Here is a 22,915-nt window from a genome sequence, read left to right on the forward strand (position 1 = left end):
CAAAATGGCGCTGAGTGCGAACATTACACAGGCATTTTACAAGTAGAACAAAATACCTCGTTGGCCGCTTACGTCCCTGGGAGTCTTTCGAAAGTTTATTTTGACTGTCTGCTTTGACTTCAGACGTCAATAATTTACCTTTAATGTAATATATGCAGCACTTGAAAACTTTTTATTCTATGAAATATTCTCCGCATGGTTCGCAAGCAATGGTAGGAAATGCATTTCTCTCATCGCAGATGTTAGGACCCAAGCGTTGTGTCAGGCTGCCCTTTATATGCCTGAGCGTGTGCCATATTGTATTTTAACTGTAACAAATTAATTTACTATCCATCAAATCACATCAGATTTAAGTTTTAACCTTACATCAAAGAAATTATCTATTTATTGTATGAAATTATGGAATCAATTATGAATCATGAACATAGAGCATTTATGCAACAGCACTTACAGTCATCAGCGCAGACAGAGGCAATTCAGAAGAGACGGGCGTTTAAAAACAAATTGTCTCATTCGGATGAACTTGAAACCAATTTCTTTACATTTGCAAACATTTACTGATGAAGTTTAGGGCCCCATATGATCCAGCAAGCCATCTTTATGGCTATACACGTTTAGACATCGGAAAACTAATTTATTTTTGCAGGGGCTGATTGACAGTATTAACCTCTGGCACGGTGTCAAGTTTAATGTCAACCATTTTGCCACGTGGCAATTATAGACATGCAGGGAATGTCAGATTTAAACACTCAATAATATTTGAGGAGTAAATTGCATGCACACATGGAAGATACACAGATACACATGAGGATGCTTAAGGGCAGGTACGGAGAGGTACCTCTGCAGACGTACAGCGAAAATCCCAACCCATGTCAGTGTGCACGGACGCACGCACGCACGCACGCACGCACGCACACACGTGTGGATGCCTACCTGCTTTCATAGTCAAAACAGGTACAGTACGTTAGAGCTTATATGCATGTATGGGTATGCGAATGCACACACCAGTGCACTCCCAAAGCATCCCTTCATAGCGGTGTTTGGCACCCTACAGACCAGGCTGCTGCTGACGAAGTCTCAGCAGGAGCGCTAGATTAAAAATGACAATCACTCGGGGTGCACGGCAAACACCACAGGAAACGCAGGTGCCTTTGTTAAGAGACACCCAGTGCTCTAAAGGGCCTAATTATCTGCTGTTATTTTGGCAGTTATCGGGCACAGAATAACTCCCCTGCTCGGCTTCAGAATCACACAGCCAAAAATTACTCACTTGCTCACAGTGAGGTATTACATTACAGTGCCGACAAGGTATGCATAATATACACGTCGTGTCTGGATTTCACAACCAGTTTTCACAATAAGATGTTGACTTGATTCCTGTTTTTTGGTTTGGAAGAGGACTTTACCTTCATTACAATAACTGTCTCTATAATTCTAAATGCCGTGGTTATAATTTGAATGCGAGAAAGCTACAAAAACAACAAAAAATAAGAGGGTCAGAATTAAGATGCGAAAACTGACAAGAAAACTTTATTTTAAGGATATCTGATGAAACAATGACGATTTAACAGATTTTGGATGATGGAGAACATGGCTGTAAAGGCAAGTTAATGCTTAGCTTTTACTCCATGCTCTGGGGCTAGGTGGCACTGTTGGGCATGCTTCCAGACACACACACACACACACACACACACACACACACACACACACACACACACACACACACACACACACACAAGCGCCTCTGAGCTCAAGAACAGATAATTGGACAGTTTTATGGAGGATATGAACTCTGAAGGGGAACTTAAGCCATCTCATCACCGGCATTCAGCGTATGCGATTCATACGCATAAATACAAATAAAATATATTTTCCGCAGAACAAAGAGCACTTCCTGAAAAGGAAGTAGTTCGACAAAACATCCGAGCACTTCTGAAATTGAACTGCAGATTAGGGGGGGGGGTGAAAGACCTCAGGTAGAGGACTCTAAAGATAATCTTTGCCTCGGAAGAGGCCATAAAAACCAGACGGAGTCAGAGATTAGGCATCATAATTCACAGATTCACAGATTCCGTGTTGCTTTTTTGTAACCGTAGAAAAGAATAGCAACAATAAATTGCTCTGCTCTAATGGCAGTGTATGCCTCTGTGTGTGTGTGTGTGTGTGTGTGTGTGTGTGTGTGTGTGTGTGTGTGTGTGTGTGTGTGTGTGTGTGTGTGCATGTGTGCAATGAACATGCATATATGCATGTACCCGTATTTGTATTTTTGAGTGTATATATAGGCTCCAGCATCCCTGCGACCCTAAGAGCAGGATAAGCGGTTTGGATAATGGATGGCTGGCTGGATGGCTGGATGGATGGATGTACAGAAGTGTTTCCAAGCGTTTACAGTCCTAATGTAACCAGCATGTTCTGCAAAACCCTGGCATCTAAAGCACATACGACCATACGTTTAAACGCTCCAAAGTCTGCATCACATTAAACGTAACGAAAACGAAACACTTATTTCATTGCAGGTTTTTCAAGATGTATTTGAAATACTCCCATTTTTTTCTCCCAAGGTGCAGTATTTATGTAATTGACGTCAATGCATACTTGCATACCTTCATAATCTTTACTCTTACATCTTTCTGCCAAGCTCTTCTCCTGCTGTAGCCGCTAACGTAACCGGCTCTATATAATATGCAGATAATGGTGCATTAGCGTGGATTCTCCATGTCGCCCCTGCTGCATTACAGTGGATCACACGACACGGCCTTGCCCTGCAGGAATACAAGCCCCTTGTAATTGAAATGAATAAGAGAGGGAGGAACAAGCCTACTGAGAGCCCAACTTTCTCCCTCTCCCTCTCCCTCTCCCTCTCCCTCTCCCCCCCCCCCCCCCCTCTCTCTCTCGTCATTGTATTCTTTGGGGATCCAGCCTTTAGCTGGCACTACCAGTCTCGCTAGCTCTGTCACGGGGGCTGAGGAACGTCTGTGTGCCTGATCGGAAGTGGCACGGTCGCGGAGAGGAGCTCTCAGCGTGGGGCGGAGGAATGGGGACAGTCCCCTACGGTCTCTCACTCCCTCTCCGAGTGTGCAAATGCATCTCTATCTCTTATGATCTCTCCCTCTCCTTCTGTCTCTGCCTTTTCCCGCTCTATGATCTCCCTCTTCCTGTTTCCCCACCCACTCTATCATCACTCTCTCACTCCCTCCGTCTTGTTCTCTCCCTCCCTCTCCCTCTCTCTCTCTCCCTCTCTCCCTCTCTCTCGCTCTCCCCCCATAGCCCGTACTTTCTTCATCTTAATCCCTTTTCCTCCCTGGGTTTCTCTATCTGTGTCTTTTTCTTTTCTTTGTTCTTTTTTTTTTTTGAGAAGCGAATTTTAGATTCAGGAGGGGAGAGAAAGTAGTCCTGCTGGTGGTGTTGCAGAACTGCACCTGTTAAAAACTTACTGCAATTTGTAGAAAAAGAAATCCACATCTTGCACTTGAATTCTATGTGCGTGTTTTGCACACACACACACCCACCCACCCACACACACATTCATGCAAATGCAGATGCACACTTCCAATTATTCTCACTGCGACGTTTTTTTTACTTGCTGAAGTTTTCAATATTTCACAATGACAATTGTTTAGAGTTTCAGTTTCACAGTGGCTGTTTTCATTGCTGCTCAGCTTGACTCAGTTGGACGGGGTTTCTGCAAAATAAAATATATACAGCACCATTATGTACCTGGAGCACACACGATGCAGCTCTAGCCCCCTTCTCCAAAGCCTCTCCTCGCCTCTTTACACTTTATCCATCTGTGGGGGCAATTATGTGCCCCATTTTCAATGCTCCTTATCCAAGTGTACCCCCATGCACGCAGGCACACACACACACACACACACACACACACACACACACACACTCAGAGAGAGAGAGAGGGAGAGAGAGAGAGAGAGAGAGAGAGAGAGAGAGAGAGAGAGAGAGAGAGAGAGAGAGAGAGAGAGAGAGAGAGAGAGAGAGAGAGAGAAACACCAAAACCACATTTACCCGTCAACACACCTGCATCCCCCATGTTCTGCCAATCCCACAATGCCCTCCGCCTGCCGGCCTACAATGACCCTGGTTCCTGTGAGAGCGGATTATTGTTCTTATCTCAGCCATCTCTTTCTCTCTTGCTCTCTCTCTCTCTCTTTCCCTCTCTCCCTCAGTCACTCTGTCTCTGTCTCTGTCTCTCTCTACCCCCCCCCACTTTGGTGGCATACACATTATTTATTTTATGACTGAGGACTCAATTTGAATTCCCCTTCTCCATCACTCACACACCACACAATGGCTTTCTCCTTATCTACTGGAGAGTCCTTTTTACAACACATCAGGGCACAGTAGCACAGCAATAAATTCCACTGTTTCGGTATTGTTACCCATCACAACTAGCGGTTTAAATTCACCAGGACTGGAAAAGTGGCTATAAAAAAATGATTACAGTTTGCTCCAGGTTGTGTCCGTACAATGCCTGTAAACCAGCGAGGCCTCGCTCTAACTTTCACTCTTCTTCATGCAAGTTTTGTAATTATTTCGTAGGGAAGAAACAGCCAAATATACATATATTTTTGTGTCCTGTTTTTTTTTGGTCCCCGGATGTTATTTAATAGCAGACTTTGTAACTCTCTTTGAGCAGAGGACAAGACTTGCGTACCTTTGTCAGGGTGACATTGGTGACCATGTCCAGCGGTCCAATTACCCATGTCCAAATATGGTGTGCAAAAGCAAAGGCCGGAGCGGCGGCACACACGGCGTTTCCTACTCCCCCCAATTATGACTGCATAAGCAGATTGTGTGGAACATCAAACTGGGATGTGATGGCTTGTGTGCGGGCTGCCTCCAGCAGAGTGCTCCTTCTTTCCTATCATTTGATCTCGCATTGTAATCCCAGGTGTTTTGAATAATTTATGGGATACAGCTTCTCGTTAAACAATAATTTATATGTGTCTATTAGAATTGATTCCACAGGAATGCATGTCTAAATAATGAGAGGATGCGCCGCATCTATTCTCCGAGACAAAACACAGAGAGAGACAATGCAGCACAAATATCTATAATGATATGTGTAATTTATAATTATACAATTTGAACATTATAAATAATACCAGTAAATACCCTATTTTTACAACGGGCAATATATAGATCGTCCTCGTGTCATTGGGTTGTCGTCATTAGTTGGCTTTAATGTTGCTAAAAACGCCTTTGTAGAATGAAGGGAAAAGTAGAAGAGCTGGTGGGAATCTGGATGTGACAAGAGGTCAAGGGTCACATCTCTGCACGTTGAAGAATGCAATGCAGTGTCGTGCCCTTTCAGCTGCGATGCGATACGATAGATATATTTTCCTATTCACATCCACTTATCAATGTGCGAGAGAGAAGCACATTCATGCATGATATATGTATTGTTAATGCAAAAGGCTTGTTCCGCCCAGTGCCGATGCCTTCAGAGAAATGATGCAACCTACCCCTTCAGGGCCACAACCATCACAATGCTCACCGGAGGAGAAGATGGAGGCGGGGGGGGGGGGTCATGCTACACATTCTGAGAACATATATGCTACAATTAACATAAATTCAACTTCAAGTTGATATACAAATATAAAAAAGGCGACGCGCTCAGAAGGTGTTGAAGATAGAGCAGAATTGCAAGGATTTGTTTTTTTTTGGGGTGGGTGGGGGGGTGAAGTGCTTCTGGCAAATCTCCACCAACTAACAAAAGCCGTGTTAACACGTTAGCAGTTAGAGACCTCAAACCCGAGCCGAAGGCTGACAAAGACGCTTCCTTCACGGTTTGCGTAGCGGTGTCAACAGCCGCGCGGGGCGGCGTGGCGGTTCGGGAGGAGATAGTGGCAGCTCACGTGCAACAGCGCGAAGAAACTTTTGCCGGGCCCTCGCTCTGAAAGAGGAAGTTTGCTATTTTTATTTATTTATTTTATACAGGAAGTGCCAGGAACCAATTATCAAGAAGTGTGACATTGTCAGAAGTCTCCTGGTTTTGTCAAGTCTTCTGACACCCTGCTGGTGTTGTTCTCTGAGAACAAAAAAGAGAGAGAGAGAGAGAGAGAGAGAGAGAGAGAGAGAGAGAGAGAGAGAGAGAGAGAGAGAGAGAGAGAAGCGAGCTGTTGAGATATTTTCCCCCCCAAACGGAAAGGAAAAGAGAAAGAAGACTACATTTGTGAGTAGCTAAAGGGTTGTATTTAACTTGGCCGATACATTTTAATCATCTTTTTTTTAAGGCTCTCCGATAAGCGTTTCATATTGTTGTGTGAATCCTCTCCCTTCTCTGAATTTATTTGTCTTTTTTTTGCAGCTCCTTGAACGGAAATAACTGACATTAAAACACGTAAACGTCCCTCATTAGCGACAGCGTTCTGGATGTCGCCGCCATCGCGTGGAAATCAGAAAAATAAGATGATAAAAGGTAGATTAGCATTTGAGAACTGCCTGCATCTATAGCGCATCATTCTGCTTCAAAGAAGAAAAAGATAAATGATGATGCCATTAAAAGTGAACTAATTAAGGAATGCTTCTTTTAAAAACTCATTAACTGCACCCTCATTTACATAATGATGCATATTAATTAAGTTTTAATGAATCTGAGCTTCCATCAAGTCTCCTCTCCATGGCGGTGGCGCCATCTCTACAAATGAATAAACACTTCTCTTAAGTATATTTCTCCCTGCAAACGGGAAATGGGTTTTAAACAATAGAAACAAACAAACAAAAGCGGTCAATCTCGGCGGCGCGGGGAAACACATAATTCAAGGTCAAATTTCAACAACAAAATCTACTTAAGCCTCTCGTTGGTCAAAATTCGTATGTATTGAAAAGCATATGAGGGAGAAAGGAGCTTTTCTTTTGGAGTTTCTGAGATAACCATTTATTCCAGTTTGTGTCTTTAACCAGAGAAATGCTAAAGTGGCAGGCTATGGTCTGCTTTTAATGAGATGCATTTTAAATTAGAGCGCACCTCTCACATTGCCAGCTGGTGCCTGTTCAGGTGCTCTTGTGCAATAAATGACGGAATGCACACGCACACACACACACACGCACGCACACACGCACGCACGCACGCACGCACACTACCCTCCTTACCCCCTTCCCCTTCCTTCCCCTTTTCCTTTCCGTATGACATAAAGCCTCCTTAGACATCAGCTTTCACAAAGACATTTTGCTTCCAGATACCCAGCAGCAGATTGGTGTGGGCTCTAAATGACTTATGTTAATCTTATTTTACACCGTGATATGGTGAAGTTATTCTTCTTTTTTTTTCTTCTTCTTTTTTTTGTAATTAACCAGAAGAGGTTGAGACACAGAATGGATAACTACAACTTCTCCGGTATGTCTCCAATATAAAATGAGTAGATTTTTGACCCGAGCGAGACGAAATCACTTGAACTTGGATTCAGATGTGTAGAAATGCTTGAGAGACCTCTATTCCACGGAGGCATGACATGTGTGCCATGGTTGGATGGCCCAGACAGTCTCGAGAATTGAACTGGTCTTTTTAGAAATGTAATTCACAATTACGTCTCTGCTGAGATGTGTCAATCATCAGCCTTTAAATCCCTCGCTGTGTTCTTGCTGTGCAGAAGCTGCAAGGGAACAGGCTTCCTCCGGCCCCATACTAGATCTACCCCACTGGATTCACACTCATCGCTGAAGTTTTCCACTCCGCTCGCACTCTTCCTGACCGAAACGTCCATCATGCAGAGACTCCAATATGCTAAACAAGAGGCAGCTATAATGCAGAAGTACCTCCACAACCACCACCGCTACAAGTTAGTAAAACACATTGTTTGTGTCCCAAAAGTACACACACACACATCATTATTTGTTTGTTCATTTATGTGCCCTTGCATTTCTCCAGCTCAGCTCCCCTCATATGGCTGACAGGCGGACAGACAGGCATGCATTCAGGCAGATGAGCCGGAGAGGTGAAAGGTCATGACAATCAGATGATTGCAACCAGAGAGGGAGAGTGTGTAGCCTTGTAGGGAGAATGGGGGGAGGGGGGGAGCAGATGCCCGTTAATTAGGGGAAATGTGACGGACAAGATTTGATCAGCGAGGGGTATGGTTGCCTCCTGCAGCATGGCAGCTGTTGCGAGGGGGATGCCGGCGGGGCTGGTGTGTGTGTGTGTGTGTGTGTGTGTGTGTGTGTGTGTGTGTGTGTGTGCATGTGTGTGCGTGTGCGTGCGTGCGTGTGTTCGTGTCCCCACAGGGCACCGCCACACTTCACAGACGTGCCGGGAACCGTCCGCAGGCCGATGCAGCGCCCTGTGGAGAGGAACTATTTACAGCACAATACAATCCAAGTCATTAAACTCTCAGATGAAGTTGTATTTGTTGACTCGCACAGGAAAACTTGGAGGGGGGATAGAGTTCTATGCAAAAAGTGGATTCCTCCCGCGTTTTGGCTATAAATGTATCGCACAGGCTGGGCCTCACTGTTTTCTATTTCATGTCTTCTTCTTCTTCTTCTTCTTCTTCTTCTTCTTCTTTTGGCTTGTTCCCTGTTTCTCAGGGGTTGCCACAGCGGGATTTTATAGTTTCCATTGGTACCCCACTAGGGCAAAGCACCAATGGCGGTCGTTGTCAACCCGGGCCTCGACCGATCCAGTATGGTCTTGTCAATCCGCATAATGATTTGGCAAAATTTTACATCGGCTGTACTTTCTGACACAACCACTAACCCTATTGACCCTTTGGAATAACCATATACGTATATGTGTGTGTGTTTGTGTGTGTTTATATATGTGTGTGTGTGTATATACATGTATATGTGTATATGTATATGTGTATATATGTGTGTGTGTGTATATTATGTATGCATATGTTATGTATGTGGGGCTAGCCTATGGACTATGTTTTCTATTTCATGCAGTGTGCAATTATTAGTTTGCAAAACTGAGAAATTACCCATCAGTCAACCAACTAAAGAATGTAATCAAAAGTTAATTTTAGTTACCATGATGATGTTTTCTGTGCATGTTTCATTCAAGCATTTGAATCGGACGACGGCTGCATTGATTGATGCTTTTATTATTGTACGGCATTGCCAAATATTCAGCAAAAAAGACTAAATTTTCCTGTCAAACCTTATTACATCAATTTTCAAAATATTTTCTTAACAGCTGAAGCGCCGTCTCAGAAATTTGCTTCCCCAACAAAGTGTGCCACACAAATATTCTCCCGGTGAAGGTACTTCCGCGTCAACCTCACTATCCGGATACTTTGGAGAAAGAGTTTGTCAACATCATTCCCAATAAACTTTTGACATACATTTCTCCAAAATGATTTAGGGGTACATGTCATTTTCCAGATGACTTACCTCTGAGCCCCATTTCCGCCTTTGAAAACCACTGGATTGTGTAATAACAGCGTTTCGCTGCTGGCCTCTTTGTAATTGTTCATTCTGTCTGTGAAACATAAATATCCACTCTCTGTCACTCCTGTCCTCTTGTTGGAGAGACGCTGGAGTTTCACCCGGGAGGAGTAACTTCTCTCTAACGATGTCTTTATATGTCTGTCTGTCTCTTATCCTGTCTGCCGGGCCACACTATACTTCCCTGCCAGGCCTTGGACCCGCCTGCCTTACCTGCTTGTTTGTTTGTGGATGTTTGGATATGTGTTTTTGGTTTTTTTTTTCCCCAAGGTCTTCCACTCATTTTAATGCCTCGGTTTCAGAAATATAATTAGCACGCTGAGAGAAGATGACTTAACACAACAACTGACAGTGATGCAAGTATTGATAAACTAATTCAACAATATTGTGAGCTTTCAGCGTTTCTAAAGATATATTCCACAGCAATGCTCAAACTCACAGTGGGAGTTGTTTTTTTTTTGGTTTTTTTTTACTAAACCTCAACAAGTTTTGTACGAAATCACACTCAAGTAGGAAAGAACCAAAATTGCATTCAGGCACTCGCTACCTTCTGATGATGGGTTTGAAACACTAACGGGAGGGGGAAAAAAGTGCATGTTCCAGACTGGTGTGATTTGAATTTGTCTCAATGCCCATTTGGCGTAGTCCTTCACAAATATGACGGTGGGTCATTATCAGCTCCAGTTTTGGGAAAAGCTCTTTTGATACACAGCAATGAAACTTGCATCTCTTCATGGGGCATTACTTGAATGAAGATATATATATATATATATATATATATATATATGTGTGTGTGTGTGTGTGTGTGCGTGTGTGTATGTATGTATGTGTATATATATACATATATACATATATACACACACATATATATATATATATCAATACAGATGAAGGAAAAAAAGCTTTAATTCATAGGAGTGCAAGCCTGTTTCATGCATCGTGCACTCATCAGCTGCTAATGTCTATATACATACATACATATATACATACATACATACATTCATACATACATACATGCATGCATGCATGCATGATAAGAACTATACACACACACATACATACATATACATTTAAATATATACACACATACATATAAAAATATGTATGTGTGTATGTATGTATGTAAACAATACAAACATGCATGCCTACACACACACACACACACACACACACACACACACACACACACATATATATATATGAGGAGTGTATGCCGTTTCATATATATATATATATATATATATAAATATATATATAACTTCCCTCTATCGATACACACACACACACACACACATATATGTATGTGTGTGTGTATGTGTGTGTGTGTGTGTGTGTGTGTGTGTGTGTGTGTGTGTGTGTGTGAAACTGCCTACACTCTTATTTTCCCAAGTATGAAACTTTAAAAACAAAGGGATATGTGCTAAAGAAAGACTTCGGCAGGGGTACACGTAAAAACTTCAAAAAAACCCCCCCAAAAAACAAAACAAAACTATAGGAGTTATGAAGTTACTTTCCACTTCTTAAAACACCAAGAAGTGGAAAGTCCCGCTCGTCTGAAGTATGTTGGCGAAGCCGCTTATGCAGTGTGTATCACGTTGAACGCATGAATGTAGGTGTGAGAGCGTTTGCTGTAATCACATGCTTCAACCCATAGCCTCTTTTGATCACGTGTAATGTTTATATTTTCTATGTTGAGTTTACCATCTCATCAAAAGGGTTGCCGCTGCTTTCTTTCAAGTGGCAGACTACGGCGCGCACATACCACCATCACCTATTAAAACTCATTTTTCTTTAATCAATTGTTAAATGTCATAGGCAATCATCATTTAACACAGACTTCCCGTGCGATTCTTTTTAATCTGGCTTTAAATAGGGCAGCCCTGTCTATCACTACAGTTTCTCCTGTACACCAGAGACGTAAAGGTGTTTCAACAATAGCTTGTAAAAAAAACCCAAAAAAAACAAAGAGGCACTTTTCCCCCCCCCCCATCTCAAATCCCCGCAGAGAACACCAAAGGTATGAAAAGTGAAGAAAGGAGGAAATAAATCCAGGCAATGATGAATAATTTGAATGTAGAAATGAAGCTGTTTCAGGAGTGAGTGAGATACCGCACAAGGAGCAGCCATGGGGAGCGTACAATTAGGTCACCCAAAATAAAACGCTATCCTCCAGTAACTCTTTCTTGGAGTTGTCAAATTCAATATATTTCAATGCCAACAGAATTTTTGATTTTTTTTGCCTGTGAAGTGAGACAGTGGAGAGAGAGAGAGAGAGAGAGAGAGAGAGAGAGAGAGAGAGAGAGAGAGAGAGAGAGAGAGAGAGAGAAGGACTACGTTAAAAAAAACAGTTCAGGCCTACGCTTCATAATTTATGTAAAAACAGGATTTAAAGTCAAACTGTCTTGACAGCGGGGGCAACACCCATAGCCACGTTGGCTGGTGTGTATTGACAATCACTGTGCACGGCTGTAGACGGGATCCATAATAGGGAGAAAAATAGTGAAAAATGCTCAGTTCTCTGACTGTACATTAAATTTAATGACACCATTATGGAGCTCACCTATGGGGACACACACACACACACACACACACACACGCACACACACACATGCATGCCCCGCCATCCACCCTCCTACCGGTGCAGGGTGACAAAACTTTGGAGGGGGAAAAAGTTTACAAAGCATCAGTGCAGTGACAAAAAGTCAACAAAGAACCCCAGCCACACGGCATCACTCTCTCTCTCTCTCTCTCTCTCTCTCTCTCTCTCTCTCTCTCTCTCTCTCTCTCTCTCTCTCTCTCTCTCTCTCTCTCTCACTCTCTCTCTCTCTCTCTCTCTCTCTCTCTCTCTCTCTCTCTCTCTCTCTCTCTCTCTCTCTCTCTCTCTCTCTCTCTCTCTCTCTCTCTCAAAAGTCTCCTCTCTCTCTCTCTCTCTCTCTCTCTCTCTCGCTCGCCCTCTCTCTCTCTCAAAAGTCTCCTCTCTCTCTCTCTCTCTCTCTCTCTCTCTCTCTCTCTCTCTCTCTCTCTCTCTCTCTCTCTCGCTCGCCCTCTCTCTCTCTCAAAAGTCTCCTCTCTCTCTCCGACACCCAACTGGAAGGGAAGCTTCCAGAGCACGGCGTAGCACGTCTCCAGGTGACAGATATGTCACACCACCTAAAACCCTGTGGCACAATTATACCTCTGTCACTCTGAAGGGAGAGGAGGAGGAGGAGGAGGAGGAGGAGGAGGAGGAAGGTGTGTGTGTGTGTGTGGGGGGGGGTTGAGTGCGTGAATGAGTGAGAGGAAGAGTGGAAGGAGGGAAGCGTGGCCGCGGTGGATGCTTTACTCCTGGCTTATTCAAAGAGACAGCCCAAGGGATGCCTCCCGCTCCTTTTAACAAAGCACTTCTTCATTTTTTTCCCCCACTCTTTTAATTTTTTTCCCCCCTTCCTTGAATATTGCTGGGTGCGCTCCAGTCAAATCCACTGGGCCTCCTTCTTCCCCTCAGCCATTTGAGGATGCCTCAGAAACTTTTTCTCGCAGACACCGGGCCCGTTTCGCCGCCAATGTTTCAAATGAATAATCCAATGCCGCTGTGGCCGAGCGGAGGGTTCGCTGGGGGCGAGGATAGATGGCGGTTTAATGTCAGACTCGCACAGATACACCACAGTTGAGGGAGCGTCACGTCGTCCTCTGTGGCGGATTTCGTAGCTATGGAAGTCTGCTTCATCGCATGCAGGTAATTAGGTTGAATTATCACGATTGTTAACGAGCCCCGTCATCAGGCTCCGCTCACACTTGGGCAGAGATACCGATTATCGTCCTCCCCCCCCCATCCCCCATCCCTCCCCCCTTAAAGCCGATGCAGACTTTTGGAACCTTGCACATCTATTAGCCGCACACAGTTTGCATTAGCTCTCTCTGACTTTTGATGACTTGGGAGTGCCTAATACGGGCCCAGGGCGTTAACAATGCATGAGTGAGGGAAAGAGAGGGGACGTGCTCGCGCTCCAACTAGGTCAAACTGTCTAAGGAACAAAACAGAACAGACCTCAAGTTTGCAGAAATCATTACAGGAAAACAAACTTGTCACTCGCTTGACACTCTGTTTTGCTTCTGAAGCAGAGAACGATAATAATAATAAAATAAAAAAAAATCTCAATTGCAAATTAGCTCTTATGGCTGTGAAGTCTCCTTGTTTGAAATGCATATCAAAAAGCCAGCCAAAGCCACAACTTACCTTGTCATTGACATCAGGGGACAGAAGAAGAAACGCGCCTCCTCTTCGAGAGAGGATTTTGAATGTATACACAAGCCCCACAAAGGGAGATAAACCAGAGACACACATTCATAAAATATACATTTGCTTCTTTGTCTTTCCTTAAGATCTGAGACAAATAGTGCTGATGCAAGAAGAACAAAAAGGCAGAAGGTTACAGGGTGTTTAAAAAAGTGGAATTTGCAGCAAGATGACTCAACCTTCGTCTCCACGAACTCTGCACGGATCAAAATAGGAATTGCTGTGGGTCATTAAGCTATATCAATTAATTAATTAATTAAATGCCAGCTCCGGCGCTATTATGAACACTTTTCGCTACACTTTTTGCGAAGGTCACGGTGAAATCGATAAGATGTCGTCAGCTTCTGACCCTTCCTGCATCCTCTCAACTGATGACTCAGTGTTTCTCTTCTGTAAAATATCATATGACCATAGTTTTTTTTAAGAATTGTGTGCATTGAATAAACAGTCAACTGCAGCCTTGTGCGTCATTCAGCATTTGATCAACTTGTAATATTGTTATCCTGCAACATGTGACCAGTTTTCTGCTAGTTACTGGCTTTTCACAAAGTAGTAGTTGCTATTGCTATCCAGCAAACAGGACGCATACTGGGTGCCCATCTCTCATCTTCTCTGTGTTTGCCTCCATAGCCAGGTTACAAGTGTGTGTGTTTGTGTGTGTGTATGCACGTGTGATTGCCCATACAGGGTAGAACGGCTGGAGTGACAGCGCCCCTCCCCAAGGTCACAACCAAGGAGAGTCGAGCCAATTACTATGCAGATCAGAAGTGATGGCGTTTAAGGGGATTGCTCCGATGCAATCACATTAGCTGGCCAAAGAGGAATCTCCTGGCTGACCCCAATCACAGGGCTACGGCGCTGGGGTCGCCCAAGCTGGAGGACAGCCTGCCATGTTTTCTTTTCACAAAACACTTTTTCCTTATCTCAGCTGGCCACGTGATTATCAAAGCAAACACCTCAACGCGCCACCACCCTCCTACCCCAACCCCTATACATACATGGTCTTGCATATACATATATATATATATATATATATATATATATATGCATGTGTGTGTGTGTGTGTGTGTGTGTGTGTGTGTGTGTGTGTGTCCGCTCTTCATTAGTTGAGCACTTCTATCAACACCATTGACGGTTTCAGAAAAAAAACACTGTGTGTGTGTGTGTATAATACCTGTCAATCAAGATTGACAGCTGATGATTGCTTATGGCATGAAACAGGCTTGTACTGTCTCATAAAGAATTTACTTGAATCACTGCTCCTTATTTGTTGAGCACTTTTGCTACCATGAAACACTCAATGGTAGGAAAAGTGCTCAACAAATAAGGAGCAAAATAATCCATCGATTCAAGTAAATTCTTTATGAGACAGTATATACATACATATATATACATATATATATATATATATATATATATATATATATATATATATATATATATATATATATATATATCAACACAGATACAGGAAAAAAAGATTTTAATACATTGCAGTACAGGCTTGTTTCGTGTGTGTGTGTGTGTGTGTGTGTGTGTGTGTGTGTGTGTGTGTGTGTGTGTGTGTGTGTGTGTGTGTGTGTGTATGTACACTACCGTTCAAAAGTTTGGGATCACCCAAACAATTTTGTGTTTTCCATGAAAAGTCACACTTATTCACCACCATATGTTGTGAAATGAATAGAAAATAGAGTCAAGACATTGACAAGGTTAGAAATAATGATTTGTATTTGAAATAAGATTTTTTTTACATCAAACTTTGCTTTCGTTAAAGAATCCTCCATTTGCAGCAATTACAGCTTTGCAGACCTTTGGCATTCTAGCTGTTAATTTGTTGAGGTAATCTGGAGAAATTGCACCCCACGCTTCCAGAAGCAGCTCCCACAAGTTGGATTGGTTGGATGGGCACTTCTTTGAGCAGATTGAGTTTCTGGAGCATCACATTTGTGGGGTCAATTAAACGCTCAAAATGGCCAGAAAAAGAGAACTTTCATCTGAAACTCGACAGTCTATTCTTGTTCTTAGAAATGAAGGCTATTCCATGCGAGAAATTGCTAAGAAATTGAAGATTTCCTACACCGGTGTGTACTACTCCCTTCAGAGGACAGCACAAACAGGCTCTAACCAGAGTAGAAAAAGAAGTGGGAGGCCGCGTTGCACAACTGAGCAAGAAGATAAGTACATTAGAGTCTCTAGTTTGAGAAACAGACGCCTCACAGGTCCCCAACTGGCATCTTCATTAAATAGTACCTGTTAGAGCCTGTTTGTGCTGTCCTCTGAAGGGAGTAGTACACACCGGTGTAGGAAATCTTCAATTTCTTAGCAATTTCTCGCATGGAATAGCCTTCATTTCTAAGAACAAGAATAGACTGTCGAGTTTCAGATGAAAGTTCTCTTTTTCTGGCCATTTTGAGCGTTTAATTGACCCCACAAATGTGATGCTCCAGAAACTCAATCTGCTCAAAGAAGTGCCCATCCAACCAATCCAACTTGTGGGAGCTGCTTCTGGAAGCGTGGGGTGCAATTTCTCCAGATTACCTCAACAAATTAACAGCTAGAATGCCAAAGGTCTGCAATGCTGTAATTGCTGCAAATGGAGGATTCTTTAACGAAAGCAAAGTTTGATGTAAAAAAAATCTTATTTCAAATAAAAATCATTATTTCTAACCTTGTCAATGTCTTGACTCTATTTTCTATTCATTTCACAACATATGGTGGTGAATAAGTGTGACTTTTCATGGAAAACACAAAATTGTTTGGGTGATCCCAAACTTTTGAACGGTAGTGTATGTATGTATGTATGTATGTATGTATGTATGTATGTATGTATGTATGTACATATGTATGTATGTATACATGTATGTATGTATATGTGTATGTATATGTATGTATATATGTATATATGTATGTATGTATGTATGTATGTATGTATATATATATATATATATATATATATATATATATATATATATATATATATATATATATATATTCACCAGTAAGGTCACATGTCAAGGTCTGGGTAGATTAGATGGTAAGCGACCAATCAGTTCTTGGTGTCCACGTGTTGGATGCAGGCGTAATGGGCAGGAGACAAGGGCCAAACTGTCATGGCCAGACAACTGGGTCAGAGCATCTCTGAAACGACAAGGCTTGTGGGGTGCTCCAGGTCAGCAGTGGTGTGTATCTACCGACTGTGGTCCAAGGAGGGACAAGCCACAAACCAGCGACAGGGTATTGGGTGCCCAAGGCTCATCAATGCATGAGGGCAATGAAAGCTATCCTGTCTGGTCTAAACCAACAGAAAGTCTACTGTGGCACTAGTCACAGAAACTTTTGAAGTTGGTTTCAGGAGAAACGTGTCACAACATACTAGTCAGAGCGAGCATGATGACCCCTTTCCACCATGGGTCCGGCCATTCATGTGGTCATTAATTTGACATGTGCCATCTGCCTAAACATCGCTGCAGACAAGGTACACCCCTTCATGACAATGATATTCCTTGGTGGCAGTGGTCTCTTTCAGCAGGATAATGCACCCTGCCACACTGCACACATTGTTCGGCAATTGTTTGAGGAACATGATGAAGTGTTGAAGGTGTTGCCCTGTCCTCCAAATTCTCCAGAGCTCCAGATCTCAATCCAGTTGAGCACCAGAAAAAGTGCAACAAAAAAAAAGAAAAAAAAGGGGGGGGGGCTGAACATTGGAACGTAGCCATGTAAACAATATGGCATAAATAACAATAAGACATAAAATAAGAATGCAAGGATCGAACATGATTGTACAAACTATAATGAAACAGGGTTGTATATGTAAGGTGAGGGGATGTATAACGTCCTGCTGAGAGGAGCAATGTAAACAACAGTCTCTGAGTTAGAAAAAGGCAGTAGTGCAAAAGAGTTTGTGGTTGGGGTGGGTAGGGTCTCTGCTGATGCACAGACCTCTGCGCACAGTGTTTGTTGTAGAAGTCCTGTATGGCCAGGAGCTGGGTGTTGGCGATATGCTGGGCAGTCTTGACCACCCGCTGCAGCACTTTACAGTCAGCTATTGTACAGTTAAATGTATGTATATATATATACAAAACTTTGTTTAAAGGAACACTCAACAGTAGGGAAAGTGCTCAACAAATAAGGAGCAAAATAATCCAGTGAGTCAAAAGTCAAGTAACTTCTTTATGAGACAGTACAAGCCTGTTTCATGCCATAAGCAATCATCAGCTGATGATTGCTTAGACTCTGTGTGTGTATATATATATACATATAGTTGCCCGGCGTCACGTCCCTCATTTCGGTGGACAGCAACCAATCAGAGGAGAAAATTGGTTGCTGTGCGTGCGTGTGTGTGTGTGTGTGTGTGTGTGTGTGTGTGTGTGTGTGTGTGTGTGTGTGTGTGTGTGTGTATGTATGTATATATATGTATATATATATATATATATATATATATATGTATATATGTATATATGTATATAATATACACACACACTAGCAGAGGTACCCGGCATTGCCCAGGGAAAATGTTCTCACCAAAACAACCAACACGATCTGATCTTTTCGTAGGATACATGTGATAAACGAATGTTATTAACGAAAATGATCAAATGTCATAATTTTCATCAAACTTCTTTGCCAATGGGTGTATTAATCGCTCAGTGCTCAAGCGCCTCAGGGTAAACCAGGCTAGCTAGCATCGACAATGTTAGGTGTAGTGCCTCTCTTGACCACTGGAAGGATTTGCCGGAAGTCTCCACAAAGCATCGTTGGAGGATAATTCATGATACGATACATGTGGATAAACGAATGTCGAATAAACGAATCTTATTAACGAAAATTATCGAATGTCATAATCTTCAATCCATATTCATCAAGCTTCTTTGCTGATGTGTATATTAATGACCGCAAATCCGCCGCCGGCGCCACAAATTGCCGCAAGATAAACTCAATTTAGCAAATAAATCAAATGTTTACTTGGTTTTTGAAATATTTTTTGAACTGTGCAATTCTTGGAAAGTGCCGATTCTAAAGGTACCTTTGTTTTTATTCTACAATGAGTATTTCTGGAGTTTTAAGCGAACATACAAACATACACTCTCGCTTTATATAGTATATAGACATATGTACATTAGACTGCATATGAGTTGGATACATATACAGTTGTTATGTAAAAAAAAACAACCCATGTGAGCTGCAGGGTGACAGATGAACACACACACACACACACACACACACACACACACACACACACACACACACACACACACACACATACAATGTTCAGAGCTGACCACTGTGATCCACAGATACAGCCGTAGGGACAGAAAGATATTCACGTTTTTTTCCTCCATCTATTTCTCCTGCTTCTCTCTTTCTCTTCCGTTCCTTCTTTCAGGTGAATGAATGCCTGTCTGTGATCTGCCATGGTCTTGGAGGGCAGACTGCAATTTACTCTCTGCCCATGGGTAAGATCTGTCTGTGTGTGTGTGTGTGTGTGTGTGTGTGTGTGTATGTGTGTGTGTGTGTGTGTGTGTGTGTGTGTGTGTGTGTGTGTGTGTGTGTGTGTGTGTGTGTGTGTCCAGGTTGTAAATATGCCTCCTCTGGCTCTATTTTCTCTTTCTCTGCTCCCTCATTTTATTATTCTTCTGCTTTCTCTCACTCTTTCTCTCTATCTTTTTCCTCCCTTTTGCTCTCTCTTGCTTTCATTCTAACTCAATTCTGCCTCTCTCTCTCTCCCCTTCTCTCTCTCCCTCCATCTTTCCCCCTCAGTACTTTCTTTGCAGCCCTTATGGCTAGTAATGAGAGTGAGTTTGATCAGGTCGCCTCGGTGTTCCTGGAGAAATCTCACTTGAGCCCACTGGCCCGGAATGGAATCTGCATCTAATGCATACATAAATCACACCTCTTTCAGGACATTTTCATATGCATAATGTCTTTCATCCCCCTCCCTCCCCCTCTCCCTCTCTCTCTCCCCCCCCCCCCTCCCTATCGCTCTCTCTCCATGTTTCCACCCGATGAGCTTTGTATGGGGGCTGGGGGAGAGGTAGGGAGTGATGGGGCGGGGGGGGTTCTTCTTCTTGGCTTTTAAAAAAAGAGAGAGACAGTGGTCTGTAATTCTGTCCTATCCATTGTCTATTGTGCTGACAAGACCAGATGAGTGGCGAGGTGATGTTGAAATCAAATCACACACACACACACACACACACACACACACACACGCACACACACACACGTGTGTGTATGTATATGTACATGTATGTGTGTATATGTACATACACATATGTATGATGTAATTTATCCTCTCTCTCTCACTTTCTATCTCTCTCTCTCTCTCTCTCTCTCTCTCTCTCTCTCTCTCTCTCTCTCTCTCTCTCTCTCTCTCACACACACACACACACACACACACACACACACACACACACACACACACACACACATATATATATATATATATATACACTCACCGGCCACTTTATTAGACACACCCGTCCAACTGCTCGTTAACGCAAATTTCTAATCAGCCAATCACATGGCAGCAACTCAATGCATTTAGGCATGTAGACATGGTCAAGACGATCTGCTGCAGTTCAAACCGAGCATCAGAATGGGGAAGAAAGGTGATTTAAGTGACTTTGAACGTGGCATGGTTGTTGGTGCCAGACGGGCTGGTCTGAGTATTTCAGAAACTGCTGATCTACTGGGATTTTCACGCACAACCATCTCTAGGGTTTACAGAGAATGGTCCGAAAAAGAGAAAATATCCAGTGAGCAGGAATTCTGTGGGCGAAAATGCCTTGTTGATGCCAGAGGTCAGAGGAGAATGGCCAGACTGGTTCGAGCTGATAGAAAGGCAACAGTAACTCAAATAACCACTCATTACAACCGAGGTATGCAGAAGAGCATCTCTGAACGCACAACACGTCTCGATTTCTGCTGCGACATTCGGATGGTAGGGTCAGAATTTGGCGTCAACAACATGAAAGCATGGATCCATCCTGCCTTGTATCAACGGTTCAGGCTGGTGGTGGTGGTGTAATGGTGTGGGGGATATTTTCTAGGCACACTTTGGGCCCCTTAGTACCAATTGAGCATCGTGTCAACGCCACAGCCTACCTTAGTATTGTTGCTGACCATGTCCATCCCTTTATGACCACAGTGTTCCCATCTTCTGATGGCTACTTCCACCAGGATAAAGCGCCATGTCATAAAGCTCGAATCATCTCAGACTGGTTTCTTGAACATGATGATGAGTTCACTGTACTCAAATGGCCTCCACAGTCACCAGATCTCAATCCAATAGAGCACCTTTGGGATGTGGTGGACCGGGAGATTCGCATCATGGATGTGCAGCTGACAAATCTGCAGCAACTGCGTGATGCTATCATGTCAATATGGACCAAACTCTCTGAGGAATGTTTCCAGTACCTTGTTGAATCTATGCCACGAAGGATTAAGGCAGTTCTGAAGGCAAAAGGGGGTCCAACCCGGTACTAGCAAGGTGTACCTAATAAAGTGGCCAGTGAGTATATATATCAATACAGATGTAGGAAAAAATTGATATTCCACCCCTCATTAGTTGAGCACTTCTATCAACATCATTGATGATTTAAAAAAACGCTATATATATATATATATATATACACTACCGTTCAAAAGTTTGGGATCACCCAAACAATTTTGTGTTTTCCATGAAAAGTCACACTTATTCACCACCATATGTTTTGAAATGAATAGAAAATAGAGTCAAGACATTGACAAGGTTAGAAATAATGATTTTTATTTGAAATAAGATTTTTTTTACATCAAACTTTGCTTTCGTCAAAGAATCCTCCATTTGCAGCAATTACAGCATTGCAGACCTTTGGCATTCTAGCTGTTAATTTGTTGAGGTAATCTGGAGAAATTGCACCCCACGCTTCCAGAAGCAGCTCCCACAAGTTGGATTGGTTGGATGGGCACTTCTTTGAGCAGATTGAGTTTCTGGAGCATCACATTTGTGGGGTCAATTAAACGCTCAAAATGGCCAGAAAAAGAGAACTTTCATCTGAAACTCGACAGTCTATTCTTGTTCTTAGAAATGAAGGCTATTCCATGCGAGAAATTGCTAAGAAATTGAAGATTTCCTACACCGGTGTGTACTACTCCCTTCAGAGGACAGCACAAACAGGCTCTAACCAGAGTAGAAAAAGAAGTGGGAGGCCGCGTTGCACAACTGAGCAAGAAGATAAGTACATTAGAGTCTCTAGTTTGAGAAACAGACGCCTCACAGGTCCCCAACTGGCATCTTCATTAAATAGTACCTGTTAGAGCCTGTTTGTGCTGTCCTCTGAAGGGAGTAGTACACACCGGTGTAGGAAATCTTCAATTTCTTAGCAATTTCTCGCATGGAATAGCCTTCATTTCTAAGAACAAGAATAGACTGTCGAGTTTCAGATGAAAGTTCTCTTTTTCTGGCCATTTTGAGCGTTTAATTGACCCCACAAATGTGATGCTCCAGAAACTCAATCTGCTCAAAGAAGTGCCCATCCAACCAATCCAACTTGTGGGAGCTGCTTCTGGAAGCGTGGGGTGCAATTTCTCCAGATTACCTCAACAAATTAACAGCTAGAATGCCAAAGGTCTGCAATGCTGTAATTGCTGCAAATGGAGGATTCTTTAACGAAAGCAAAGTTTGATGTAAAAAAAATCTTATTTCAAATACAAATCATTATTTCTAACCTTGTCTATGTCTTGACTCTATTTTCTATTCATTTCACAACATATGGTGGTGAATAAGTGTGACTTTTCATGGAAAACACAAAATTGTTTGGGTGATCCCAAACTTTTGAACGGTAGTGTATATATATATATATATGTGTGTGTGTGTGTGAAGCAAATTCTAATTCTATTTTAACAGTTATAGTTATATATACACGATATGTACAAAAGTATTGGGACACCTGGCCATTACACCTACAGGAGCTTTTATGACATCCCATCCCATTCTAAATCCATAGGCATTAATATGGAGTTGGTCTCCCCTTTGCAGCTATAACAGCTTCCACTCTTCTGGGAAGGCTTTCCACAAGATTTTGGAGTGTGTCTGTGGGAACTTTTGCCTATTCATCCAGAAGAGCATTTGTGAGGTCAGACACTGATGTTGGATGAGAAGACCTGGCTCGTAATCTCTGTTCTAGTTCATCCCAAAGGTGTTCGATGGGTTGAGGTCAGGGGTCTGTGTGGGTCAGTCAAGTTCTTCCACACCAA

The 22,915-nt window shown here is 42.7% G+C and overlaps 1 long non-coding RNA gene across 1 annotated transcript; it reads left to right on the forward strand.

The window, feature by feature from the left end:
* The first annotated feature begins 6,173 nt into the window (after window positions 1–6,173).
* On the forward strand, window positions 6,174–7,778 carry LOC130124713 (uncharacterized). Its single transcript, XR_008811394.1, has 3 exons — window positions 6,174–6,190; window positions 6,326–6,436; window positions 7,608–7,778. It is a non-coding gene; the product is annotated as an uncharacterized LOC130124713 (long non-coding RNA).
* Window positions 7,779–22,915: the final 15,137 nt, after the last annotated feature.

This window comes from Lampris incognitus, chromosome 15 (genome assembly GCF_029633865.1).
Source record: "Lampris incognitus isolate fLamInc1 chromosome 15, fLamInc1.hap2, whole genome shotgun sequence".
NCBI lineage: Eukaryota > Metazoa > Chordata > Actinopteri > Lampriformes > Lampridae > Lampris > Lampris incognitus.